The sequence below is a fragment of the Phocoena phocoena genome, chromosome 3 (assembly GCF_963924675.1).
Source record: "Phocoena phocoena chromosome 3, mPhoPho1.1, whole genome shotgun sequence".
Classification (NCBI taxonomy): domain Eukaryota; kingdom Metazoa; phylum Chordata; class Mammalia; order Artiodactyla; family Phocoenidae; genus Phocoena; species Phocoena phocoena.
Window position 1 is genome coordinate 131,698,546 of NC_089221.1, and position 14,089 is coordinate 131,712,634.

Consider the following 14,089-nt stretch of genomic DNA (forward strand, 5'->3'; position numbering starts at 1 on the left):
CCCCATATGTCCCCTAGATAGGCAAGTCCTTTGAATATTGACTCTCCTTTTGAGCTGCCTGTGTGAAGGAAGAGGGATGATCTCACACGGGAAAGATGGGAACCACCAGTGGATTCCAGCCCCCAAGACTGCCTACTTGGGACTCACACCAGCAAAGAACATTGCCTTTGGTAGGATGGAGAGAAGCCAGAACACAGTAAGGAAAGACACTTGTTTTCTTTGACTAAGATCCGAAGAGTATTTGTGGGTGGTGAGTTGCGAGTAGAAGACAGTAAAGTCTATCCCCCTCAAAGGCTGTTATTTAGACAATGAAACAATATCTACATAAGCCTCAATGACACAGTAATCGGGGCACTAAGGCACACTATAAATGTGCTGATCAATCATAGTTCTGGCAGGAAAAGGATGGGATAGGACAAATGGATGGGGTAATTCAGGGGAGTCCAATAGAGGGAAGAGCTAAGGGAAGCCAACAAGGATGGTGCAGTGCTTCATGTTCAGGAGATGGTACCACCCTTAGTCAAGGGGTGGAAGGAGCTACTGGGACTTGGAGGAAGTAGGGGTTGTTCAGAAGGTTCTGTGGCCTTTGATAGGGAGATTCTGCAGTAAGGGATCCAGAAAATACACTGTGACCTCACGCTTTGCTTTCTTGCTGGCATCTCTCATTGACTTAACAGAATACCTTGGCCTCTAGCTTCTAGTGAGTTAACCCAATCAATAATGCCATCCTCCCAGGGTACAAAGCAGGATGGAGAAGGGTGGAGGGTATCTCTGGAGGGGCAAAGGGAAAAATAACAAATAGCTTGCCTATAGGGAAGCAAAGGAATATAGCAAAAAGGCAGTGGGATTATAAATGAGAAGATGCGAATTTTGTTATCAGCTCTGCCATTTACTAGTCACTTGACTTTGGGAAACCACACCATCCTTCTGAGCCGTAGTTTTGCCAGCTGTAGCATGGGAGGAAATAGACTTTGGCTTGGGAGGCCAAATGAGTTATGAGATGATACTTTAAAAACAATGCTCTTTCTCTATTTACAATAGCCAGGACATGGAAGCAACCTAAGTGTCCATCGACAGATGAATGGTTAAAGAAGATGTGGCACATACATACAATGGAATATTACTCAACCATAAAAAGAAATGAAATTGAGTTATTTGTAGTGAGGTGGATGGACCTAGAGTCTGTCATGCAGAGTGAAGTAAGTCAGAAAGAGAAAAACAAATACCGTATGCTAACACATATATATGGAATCTAAAATAAAAGGTCATGAAGTACCTAGGGGTAAGATGAGAATAAAGACACAGACCTACTAGAGCATGGACTTGAGGATATGGGGAGGGGGAAGGGTAAGCTGTGACAAAGTGAGAGAGTGGCATGGACATATATACACTACCAAACGTAAAATAGACAGCTAATGGGAAGCAGCCGCATAGCACAGGGAGATCAGCTCGGTGCTTTGTGACCACCTAGAGGGGTGGGATAGGGAGGCTGGGAGGGAGACGCAAGAGGGAAGAGATATGGGGACATATGTATAACTGATTCACTTTGTTATAAAGCAGAAACTAACACACCATCGTAAAGCAGTTATACTCCAATAAAGATGTTAAAAAAAAAGATTGTATAAAGAATAAAAAAAATAGAGTTACAGGAAAAAACAACAACAATGCTCTTTGAAGGGAGAGGTTTTATAAAAATCCACCAGTAATGCAGTTGGCATTTAATTCAATTTATTTTGTATTGTGTGGCTATAACTGAGTCATGGTAAGATCCTCAGATTCTGTCTCGGTTTTGGAACAAAGCCACCCACGTTGACATCAAATGAGTGTTTCCACCTCCACACTAATATGCACTCTGCAAGGTACTCTTCCTTCTCAACATGAAAAGGAGGGATGTCACGCTGAGCCATTAGTAGAGGCACATTTAAGGGTCATTTCCACCTGTGCCACCTTGTCTGCTCTGACACACATGGAAATGGTCTTTGGATTGGAAGCAACACATGTCTCTTAGCACCATTAAGGCTGAGAAGGGAGGAAGCTATGGGTAAGTGTTCTCTACATTTGTTAACGTATTTAGCCAATAGTTGGTTCTCATCTCTAGAAATCAAAAATGTCGTGTCTTGGGCTTCCCTGGTGGCGCAGTGGTTGGGAGTCCGCCTGCCGTTGCAGGGGACACGGGTTCGTGCCCCGGTCCGGGAGGATCCCACATGCCGCGGAGCGGCTGCACCCGTGAGCCGTGGCCACTGAGCCTGCGCGTCCGGAGCCTGGGCTCCGCAACGGGAGAGGCCACAACAGTGAGAGGCCCGCGTACCACAAAAAACAAAACAAACAAACAAACAAAAAAATGTCGTGTCTTCCATATCTCAGTGCAGTAGATACCTACTAAGATATGTGCTCAGACTATGACCCTTCTCTGAAAACTGCCTCAGAAGGCTCTGGCAGCCTTGTAGTTACTATGGATTCTTTGAAGTTAAGCTTCAGAGCTGGGTGCAGTTATCCCCTGCTACCTTTGTGAAGGAGCAGGGGAACCAGTCTCCTAAGAGAACCAGTCTCCTTAGCAGCTGTACAAGGAGATGAATGGAGGAGAGGCTGGAAAACGAACGGGAGAGGGTGAAGGAGCACAAGGGTGAATCAAGCCTATGTGTAAGAAGAAGGAGGCCAACACCTTGGGTCTTGAAGGTGCTTTGTCTCGGGTCCTGTTAGTTCATGAGGACTCAGCACAGTAAGATCACCTTTTCCTCCAGCATGGCTGCCCAGGGGATGTCTGATGCCGGTAGCTGAAAGAACCCTGAGAAACATAGGCTTATGGTAATGGCAACCCTGGGAATGTGGGGACAAGCTTGGGAAAACAATCCACGGGCCCTGTAGAATTTGTTTGGCCCCCTTAGAGAAAACTCTTCACCCAGAAAATGGAAGGTTACGGCCTGTGGCTCCCAGGAGGCCTCCTCAAGGTTGGGCACCAGGCAGCCCTCCCAGCTGAATACGTAGAAAACTTCTGGCCCAGTGATCCTTCTAATTTCACAATTACGTTAAATTACCAATAAAAAAACCTTCCTGCCGTAAAACAGTGTGAATTTATATACCTCCTGAGCATATTTACAATCAGTGGTTTTAGAGTATCAGTTAAGTTCTCTACACATTACTTCAGCCTCTCAAACATCCGCCCTTTATGACTTTGTACACTCAGAGCAACAACAGAAATTATCCTTTTATTAAACCAGCCCTATACCTTTCTTGAACATTTGTGCACATATACACATGCCCATTGTAGAAAGGCCTCGTGAAGTTTGTGCTTGTTCCAATAACAGTCATCTATTCAGTTCATCATTCCTTCTAATAATAATGGTAGTAAAAAATCCCTTATGTGTTTCCATACTTCTGGTTGCAAAGCATTTTCTCCCTTTACAATTGTGCCATGAGGTAGATGCAACTGAGACCTTTCATTTTGTTTTACTTTTATTCATCTCAGCAGTGATGCCTTCTATGTCGGCTATGCCAAGTCTTTCCCAGGCACTTTGCCATCTAAGCCTCCATAAGCCCAAGGAGGTGAGTATTTGTCATGTTTACAGATTAGAAAACTGGGGATTAAGCAACTTGTCAAAGGTAGTGTAGCTGGTAAGTGGTGGGGTCAGGGTTTGAAGCCAGATCTGATGGAACCGTGCTCTTAACCACTGTTCAACACAAGCAACTTACCTTTCTTCAACCTGCCATTTCCACTCATCTTGACTAAACAAATTTTTCATTAAAAATGATATGTTTGATAATAGTCATTTACTGATCATCCACTCACCCATGATTTTTTTTTTTTTTTTTTTTTTTTGTGGTACACGGGCCTCTTACTGCTGTGGCCTCTCCCGTTGCAGAGCAGAGGCTCCAGACGCGCAGGCTCAGCGGCCATAGCTCACGGGCCCAGCCGCTCTGCGACATGTGGGATCTTCCCAGACCGGGGCACGAACCCGTGTCCCCTTCATCGGCAGGCGGACTCTCAACCACTGCGCCACCAGGGAAGCCCACCCATGATTCTTTTAACAGACATTTATTAACTGCCTCCCACTGCGTTTGCATTATATGGAATATTTTTCCTGTTTTAACTTGTCAACTCTTAAAATAATCCTCAGTAAGGTATGACCATCCTCATTTCATAAAAGAAGAAACTCTCAGATTTTACTGCCCCAAATTGCTAAGTAATAAGAAATGTTGGATTCGAACCCAGGCTTATCGGACTTCAAAGCTGTGTTCTTTCCATCACTGAGAAAACGGGGACGGGGAGCAGTTCACCAACTGGACTGGATCTTACTGGACTCAAACCAGCTTTTCTCTAGTCTTCTTTCCACTGACTACAGTCTCTCTCCATCCTTATTTGCTAAATGGGTGATGCATGAGAGCCTGGGAAAGCTATGTGGACCATCTTTATAGGTATTACCTCTTTGGAATGGAATGGACTAGTGATGGGACAATGTAGGGCTGTGTCTCCAGTGAGAGGACCTGAGAATGGGTTGTTCTTTGGTTGGAAAGGTGGGGTGATGGGGTTAGAAGGGGAAGTGGGGAAGAGGTGCCAGATTAAGAGAGGAGAGAAATGTAGAAAAATAACAAGAGACCAAGAATGGGAACCTAGTGTCTTAAAACATGCAGGCTGGTTGCTGACAGTGAGTCACCATGAATCAAGGAAGAAGATTCAGGGTGAGAGAGGCTAGGTCAAACAAGCAATTTCTTTCATGGTCTATTGGGGGCTAGAAGTAAAGACCTCATCATTAACTAAGCACAACACTAACATGAAGGGGAGAAATAATTTATCCTTAAATAACAGGCTGACCTATTCAGAATTGTAATTTTAAGTAAGACTAACCTTTGAAAATAGATCAAGTGATATAAATTATTCAGGAGAAGACATTCATCAGATAGATGGTGTCTGTTAGTAATTTTATGCATGAAGAGTTGTCTCCTGGAGTACAGGTGGGGCTGCTTCTGTGGAGAAGAAAGCAAAGAACCCAGTTACCCTTTCATGACGTGTGCGGCTGATTTTAATCAGTATTTCTCCTGTCAAGTGAAATGAAAAGACTGAAATATGATCTCTTCCCATGGATGCACATTCACTGCCTCACACCTCCTTCCTGGCAGGTGCCCAGGAGTTCTACTGGTATGGAGAAAATGGACATACACATTTCAAGCAGGGCTTTTTTTTTTTTTTTTTCCCTACTCTGAAGGGAAAATATCTAAATCGGTTGGTCAAAGCACAAAATATTGGAGAATCTTCTAGCTGCCTACCACTAGGCTAAGTGTTACATAAGAGAGGGAGGGGACAGTAGAGTCTAAGACACGTCTTGTCCTCAAGGAGTATAATGCAGATTTGAAGGGAATTACATTACATGCAGCCCTGCTAATTTCACTTTATCGCTAAGTGAGTTTGGGCAAGTTGCTGAGCCTCAAGTGTCCTTGTCTGTAGAATAGGCATAGCATTGTTACCTGCCTCATGGAGTTGTTGTGGGGGATCATGGGGTTTATGTCTGGAAAGAATAGCTCACAGAGCCAGGTATCTATTCGCTATATTCAGGTTAGTAAATATTGAGCTATATAAAATCATTATTACTATTTCCGTTTAACCACTGTCTTAAGTTGGGATAGGGGTTGCTTTTCTTCCCAACAACTGTGTAGCATTCCTTGAGGTATTTGGGGTTTGTCCTTTCTCTCAGCCATAGGCTGATGATGAGCACCCCAAGCTGATGAGAAGAAGGTTGACCGTGTGGGAGAAGTTGGGTGGAGATGGAGTAAAGTCTCAGGGCCCAGAGAGGTGACACTCCTAGTGGCTGGGATCAGTGGGAGGTCCCCCAGAGCAAAGACAACTTATGGAATTCCCATGGCATTGGCCATGTAGGGGCTCACCCGCATGAAGACTGGGCAGTCAGTGGATTAGGGCCCCAAGGGACGGGAGGAGGTGGATGCCTTCTTGAAGGGAAGCTCCAGGTCCATCACAATGCGTGCGATGACGCTGATCACTGTCACGTGGCCCTTCCAGGTTCACTTCCTTCGATGCCAAACTCTACTGACCTCCCTGCCCCCCATACCCTCCTCCCCTTTCTTCTTTCCTCATCTACTCAATCCTTATTTAGAGGATCAATGGGTATATTGGTATAGTCATTTCTCTTTCAGATCTTTTTTTTTTTTTTTTTTTTTTTAGGACACAAGGTTTGTGCCTAGTGCTTCAAGGCTTAGATGTGTTAACATCCAAAAGCACGGCTCTCATGACTTAAAGCTGTGCCTTAGAAACTCCAACAGTTTCTGTTTTTCTGCCCTATCAGCCATCCCCTGATGCAAAGAATTTCTTGGGGTAAATGGTGGTGGTGGTGGCATGCTCAGAGGGTGTGGAGATAGTGGGGGGAAAGGACTCTCTGTCTGTACCTTGGGACACTATCCTGAAAAACTGTCTTCTCCTCCATTGTTATGATTAGACCTGCTTTAAAAGAAAAGTCAGCACAGGTTTAGAGAAGTTAATCCTGCATCAGTTGGGTGTCCCAGGACAGAGTTTTTGAGACAGAGTTCAGAGCACAGGCAGTTGGTAACACTCATAGAAGATACAAGGGGAGAAAGCAGGTGGATCAGGGAAAGCTTCAGATGATGGTGTCCATCTGACACCTATTTAAAAAAAAATTTTTTTTATTAAAAAATTTTTTTATATGTCTATTGGAGTATAATTGCTTTATAATGTGTTAGTTTCTGCTGTATAACAAAGTGAATCAGCTATACGTATACATATATCCCCATATCCCCTCCCTCTTGCGTCTCCCGCCCACCCTCCCTATCCCACCCCTCTAGGTGGTCACAAAGCATGGAGCTGATCTCCCTGTGCTATGCAGCTGCTTCCCACTAGCTATCTATTTTACATTTGGTAGTGTGTATTTGCATCTGACACCTATGAAAGGAAGAGGGGAGGAAGGGGGACTTGGGGGAGTGAAAGCCTCAGACCACAGTGCATATCCGATAGAGGTGGGGAGCCCCAGGGTACAAATTGCCCATTAGAGGAGTTCCATGTTGAGTAGAAATGGCTGGGCCCTCATACCCTCTCCATGCTTAGTCTTTGGTCAGGGACTGCCCAGGAAAAGCATCACAAGTTTGAGGCAAATCCTGAGGGCGCTACAGCTCCAGACTGTCAGACAGCTCCTTGCAGCTGAGTGGCAAGTCCTTTCTTGAAGAGGGATCCATGTGTCACCTCCACGGCTGCTGTACATGCCCATGGCCACATGAGCATCAGCGACAGAACTGGGGCTGGAACCTGATGTCCTGATTCCTGGTCTTGTGTTCTTTCCTCTCTACCTGGAAACTCACAATTCTGACTACCACGAGATGGGGTATACTTATGCATTTAATTGCATGGTGTAGACACTGAGAGCGGCTGAGATTCAGAGATTTGAGTGATCTATGTGGATTATTGCAACCAAGTACAGATTACTTTTGAGGATGCTGCCTTGCAGCAGACAAACCAAGTGAAAAAAGAGCCACAGTACCTACAGCTACAATTATTGAATTTGCCTGACTTCTCTGATAGTGTTACATGCCATGCCAGGCTCCCTACCTTGGGAGTTTCAATGCCGTCTGGTCCAAAACAAAGATTTCTGGCCAAGCAGATGCTCTTAAGTCCTGAGGTTTGCTGGAATTACTCTTAAGTTGCAGACCTATGGATGATAAAACATGTTTTCTCCTAATCATCTGGACAGAATCCAAATGACAGTAGATGATCCTTGAGAGAGAACAGCCATGACTTAATGTGTGTGACTAAAATGTAAGTTTCTCAAAAGATCACCTTAAAGGCAGTGACGCAGGGTTATGCTGGAGAGTGGCCAGGCTTGGATGCCATGAGGGAGTTTCAGTCTAACCTGCCCTGCTACTGGCACTCAGAGTTTCACATTAGTCAGATTGAGGCCAAGTCTTTGTACTGTCGACATCTGCTTGGAACTATTCAGATATATTCTCATCTCTGCATTTTGGTAAGAATAGTGATAATATAAAATAAACCAAAACCAAAACCCTACTGCTGTTCAAGACCAAACCTTTATATTGCCAACATTTGCCCAGAAGCATTCAGGTATGGTTTTTGGTAGAAAGGGCATCGTTACTCTTGCAGTTCTGTAGAATCATAAACTTTACTAACAGCGCTAGTAAGAGAGTGATGGTTAATATTTTGTTGGTTTGTTTGTTTCTTCTTCATGCTGAGTGAGGAACTGTGCTAAGAGCATTTGATCATTTAACCCTTGCAATAGCCCCAAGAAGTAGGCTAGTATTTCCTTCATTTTACAGATCAAGAACTGAGGCTTGTGAGAGTTGAGGTGGGGATCCAACTCATTCCAAAGCCCAGGCATTCATTCCCTAAGCTATACAGCCACTTTACTGTTTAATGGAATCCAACAATAACAAAAATGCAGTCTTTTTTTTTTTTTTTGCGGTACGCGGGCCTCTCACTGTTGTGGCCCCTCCCGTTGCGGAGCACAGGCTCCAGACGCGCAGGCTCAGCGGCCATGGCTCACGGGCACAGCCACTCCGCGGCATGTGGGATCTTCCCAGACCGGGGCTCGAACCCGTGTCCCCTGCATCGGCAGGCGGACTCTCAACCACTGCGCCACCAGGGAAGCCCAAAGCCCCCAAAATGCAGTCTTAATGTGTCATTTTATAATTAATTACATGAGGCTCAAGGTTATTGGGAGTCTGAGCTAGACTCCACTCTCCTGCTCCCGGCTCCCAGCCCTTTGCCTCCATATTACACTGATTACCTCCAGCAGTACTCACAGCTGGAGTTGCCTTGGATACTCCCTGGGAATACCAGTAGGTCTTTCAGTGTTTTGAGACCACGGTTACAGCGTGCTGCAGCCTCCTGGCTTTCACTTCAAGATCGCTACTTCTTCCTTTATCAAGGAGCTCCCAAGCCTCTGGCACATTGCTAGGAAACTGAACAACGAGAGAATATTGTCCAGATGAGGTATGTACATCAGAACTGTCCTCTTAGCTGGTATGTATTTAATTTTGTTCTTAAATTTCCAAAGCATGTAGGAAGCAGTGGCTGTAGCTCGCTATGCCACCAGTCCAAGACTTTGTGTGGTGGACAGAAGCACCTTTAATTAAGAAATAAACTTCTAAAATTACCAAGTGAAGATCAAAACTTCTTGCATGCCAACACACAAAATATTTGGTTAGGACCTCCTCTTTCCTTCCGTCCTGTCCATTTTAGCAGCCATGTAGTCTTCGCTTCTGTGCGTTGTTATTTATATCTGTAATTTTTTGGAAAGTCAAGTATCAGCAATTGAAGGATGACTTGGGGAGTGACATTTTTATTGCTTAAATGATTCTTTTCAGGGAGGCAACTGAAGCCAAAAAGGGATCACTGCAAACCTAAAGGAGCCTGAGAAAATTTGCACTCTCTAAGGTATTTTAAGACTTAGGAACTATTTTGAGTGAAAAGACTTATTTTCGGCTTGTGGAGAGTCCTGTTCCATAAGAGCAGAGCTAGATGCCAGCCAGCTGGTACAGTGGCGGGGGGTGCCGACTCTCTGACCACACTGTCTGGGTTCAAATCCTGCCTCTACCACCTGCCAGGGGACTTGGCCTCTCAGTGCCTCCATTCCTTATCTCAAAAAGGGAGGAACAATCTCCAATAATCATGCTCACCTCGTGGTAGTGTTGTGAAGGTTCGATGAGTTGCATTTATGTGCTTATGTTAATTAGGGCTTCTCCTGTTGAAAGTGACCAAAAACTTAACCCAAAGCCAAAGCGAAAAGGCAATTTATTGCTCACCAAAACGGAGGTCCAGGAGTATGGCTAGATTCAGGACTCCAACAGTACTATCAGAAAGTTGCGTCTGTTCAGAAAAATGGCAAGAGTAGCTCCAACCCTTATATCCTTTCAGGGAGAAAGTCATATCACTGGTTCTGACTGGTCATCATATTCATCTCTGAACCAGTACCGAGGCTAGTCTCCATTCACATACTACGCTCCCGTTGCTGTAGGCCTGGGTTGCATAGCTCACCTGAGAGCTAAAGTTTGTTTCAGCTTGGAGAGAACCATATGGCCTGAAAATGTGTGCCTGTAATTACCCAGAGGGGGATTGTGGTTGGTCACCAAAGGCGGTAGTCTTAGCATTGTGAGCGGCTGTTCTATGAATTGCCTAGCAGGTGCTAGCTGGTGCCATTGTTGTTGTTGCTGTTACTGGTTGTCCATCAGGAAGGGGCCCCAAAGCAAGTATCTTTGTGATGCTTAATCAGTGGTTACATTCCATACTGGGAATTAAGAGATTCCGATCTCAACCCAGCCAGCTGTTTATCACCCTCCCATGCTTTTTCCTTTGCTGTTCTCCTCATCTCATGTTGTCCTCCTCATTTTCTTGTTAATTATTAAAATACAACCTAACCTTCAAAACCTACCCCGTCTGTGGAATCTCCACCCTTAACATCTCCCTGATCTCAGAAGTGCTGCAACTCTCACCCTCTGTCCTGTAAGGCATTCTAAGTGTGAAACATCTTTGAAAAGTATAAAGTGCTGTAAAGCACTGTCTTGCACTCAATATGTGACTCTAAAATATTCAAGATTATGTAATCATTCTGTTAAGACATGGTGGTTTAGAATATGGGGATTGAGATCAAACCTCCCTTTTTCACTAATTTAATATTCACTTGTGGACCTGATGCAGAGATAGAACCTTCTGAGCCTCAGTTTCTTCATCTGTAAGAGAGGACAAGTGCCCACTACTCGAGGTCATGCATGTGAAATATGAACCTAGTACGTGTCACACACTGGCACACGCACTTTTTCTCCTTTCAAGTAAGCAACTTGGAAGAAGGGAATGCATACCCACTGCGCCATCTTTGCTTCCCTAAAGTTTATTTATATTATTCTTTAAAATGTAACCACGACAATGACTGGCTTATAAAGAAATAGAATATTCCAACTTTATAGTGAAATCAAAGCTTTGTGTTTCTTTTTTTTTTTTTTTTTTTTTTTTTGCAGTACGCGGGCCTCTCACTGTTGTGGCCTCTCCCGCTGCGGAGCACAGGCTCCGGACGCGCAGGCTCAGCGGCCATGGCTCACGGGCCCAGCCGCTCCGCGGCATGTGGTATCTTCCCGGACCGGGGCACGAACCTGTGTCCCCTGCATCAGCAGGCGTACTCTCAACCACTGCACCACCAGGGAAGCCCTGCGTTTTCCTTTTAACACGAAAGTTCTGTGACTTTTTATTATGTCAAGGTCTCTTCTAGATCCAATATTCTAGGAGACACTAAGTCAGGAAGTTTCTGCTGCGTTGGCTCAGGTTTTTGTCCTGGCACCTCACTCCTTCTCCTGCCTCTGCTCATGGTGTACCTAACCCCGCACCTGGGATGTGGGTGACAGTTGATGCTGTGACAAATGGCTGAGTGATTTGTCCAGCCTGTGACATGGAGCAAAACGAAGAGTGATATATTACGAGAGCCTCAAATGTTCTTTGCCTGGAAATAACATAAATATTAGATTTTGCTGAAAAATGACACCTGTGCATTGGAGTCGTTAAGAATTCTCACAAAAGCAGGGAAGCAAAGAGGCTCACTAACATCCTCTTAATAAAGTCCTGTTTCTGCTGACAGGACCCAAATAAACATACTTGGATGGACGCTCACCACCTATCGGCAGGTTCTGGGAAGCGGCCAGCTGTCGTTGAAGAGATGCAAAAGCCTTTCCTCCTGCATGTTAAGTGCGGGCATGGGGAGGAGGGGCTCGTTTGGCAGTCGAGCAGAATACAGGTTGAGCCCGGACCCTGGCATCTAAGAGTTGTGTGCGTTCAGCATGGTCACCTCGGTTGGAGTCAGTGATTTTTAGTTGTGAAGGATACAAACATACTGGAACAAGTTCCTTTCCAAAGGGTAACATAGACTGTTACATTTCTTTTTCCTGAGGTAAAATTCTCAAAAACATAAAATTCACCATTTCAATGATTTTAAAGTATATAATTCAGTGGCTTCCAGTACATTTGCAGAGTTGTGCAACCATCATCAATATCGATTTTTTTCATCATCCCCCAGCCCCTCAAAAAAAATTCCATGCTCCCTAAGCAGTCATTTCCTATTCCTCCCTCTCCCTAGCCCCAGGCAACCACTAATCTACTTTCTGTCTCTATTGGATTTACCTTTTCTGGGAATTTCATATACATGGACTCATACAGTATATGGCTTTTGTGTCTGGCTTATTTCACTTGGCATAATGTTTTCAAGGCTCATTCCTGTTGTACTAGATATCATATACTTCATTCCTTTTTCGTGGCTGACTGATATTCCATTAGATACCACATTTTGTTTACTCATCAGCTGATGGACACTTGGGTTGTTTCCACCCCATTTGGGTTGCTAGCTCTTATGAATAGACTCTTGAATTTTGCTTCTCCATGAATGTGGGGGAGAATAACTCTTTGGTGGCCCTGCATAGCCTCTCCGTCCAGGTAGCCCCCAGAGAGTTACAAAAATATCTGGTATTAGTTCCAGTTTCCGAGAGAAGGGACTTGGATAGGTTTGGTCATCGGGCCGCTGTCCTCCTGGGCTGAGACTATGAGACAGACTCTGATGTGGGGGGCAGGGCTGCTTCTCTAACAAGGAGCAAGAGGCCAGAGCAGGCACAGAAATGAGCCGTTTCTCCAGGTCCCCACCATAATTTGCTTATACCTCTGCTACAGCCCCTGCAATGCTGTGTTCTCTGTACTCTCTTCTGTTGGCTGGCGTGCAAGCTCCCAGATGTAAGGTGGGCAGGCAGTGCATTTCTGAGTACCCAGGACCCAGCTGGGGTGCCTGGCACATGGTAGTTCCTCAATTAATAAGAAGCCAGTAGATGATGGAAGGGCTCTTGGTCCCTTCCGCTGCCGTGAACAAACACCCCATGGACTTACAGTTTTGTTCCCCAGGCTGAGGAGTGCTGCCACATCATCCAGAGAAAAGTACCTGATGGTTTTCTCTTTGTTTTCCTTTTCCCCCACAGCAAGTCTTCCCCCACATTCAGCACTCTCAGTGCTTTGGAAACCAAATCGATGGACTGAAAGGTACTCTTCCTCAGTGGCCGGGCAGGCGGGGTCCTGGAGATGGTGCCAGGAGCTGGAAGCAGGAGACTGTCTGCTCTAGCTTCCCGGGCCTGGCTGCTGCCGGGCAGTGAGCCTCACCTTCTCTTGTGTCTGTGCGGAGACCTCAGCTCACAGGAGCACTGAGCACCCCTAGGTCATGGCTACCTGGGGCTCCCAGCCTACCAGCCGTGGTTATAGCATATTTATGTGCGGTATTTATCAGATTATTTAATGGGTGGCTCCGAAGTCACTGGATCGCTGTTGCCTCGCCTTTTAACGACTCTCCAGACGCCCGTCTTTCTGCAATTCCACAGTCTTCTTAGTTTGGCAAAGACGGAAATGGGGTCAGCTGACTTATGTCAGGGCTGAGAGTGAACGATCCAGTGTGTCTCTGCAAAACTGAATGAACCTGCAGCTTTGCACACAGTCTGCGCGGGTCATTGCTCCGCACAAGTTCCTCTTGTTCAGGACCTTTGTCCTCACCCTGCTCCAGCTTGTCTTGGCTGCAGGGTCCCTTTCCCACCAGTTCTTCTCCCCTAAGACCTAGCAAGGATGTGAAATCTAAAAGGAGCCGTGCTGAGCAGACACAAATAGCCACAGATGCGGGGTTTGGGCTTAGATGTTCTGGAAACTGCACGAAGGAGGCCACGGGAAGGTAAAAGGGGTAAGAGAATATGACGGGAAACTCTCCTTTGCAGTGAAATTTGAGAATGTAGGCCCAGTGTCCAAAGGGGTATTGGAGGTAGCGTAGTTTAGCGCTGTGCTGTCTCCTAGGGGTAGCCACTAGTCATGTGTGGTTACTGAGCACTTGAAGTGAGGCTAGTCTGAACCGAGATGTGCTGGAAGTGTAAGATAGATGCCAGAGTTCCTGGAGTCAGTACCAAAAAAGTTAAAAACGAAACAAACCTCAATGATTGATTTAACTTTGAAACCAACTTCTTACACATTGAAATGTTATTTTTTTGATATATTGGGGTACCTAAAATGTATTAATTTTACAATTTGGCTTTTTTACTTTTTAAATGTGGCTATTAGAAA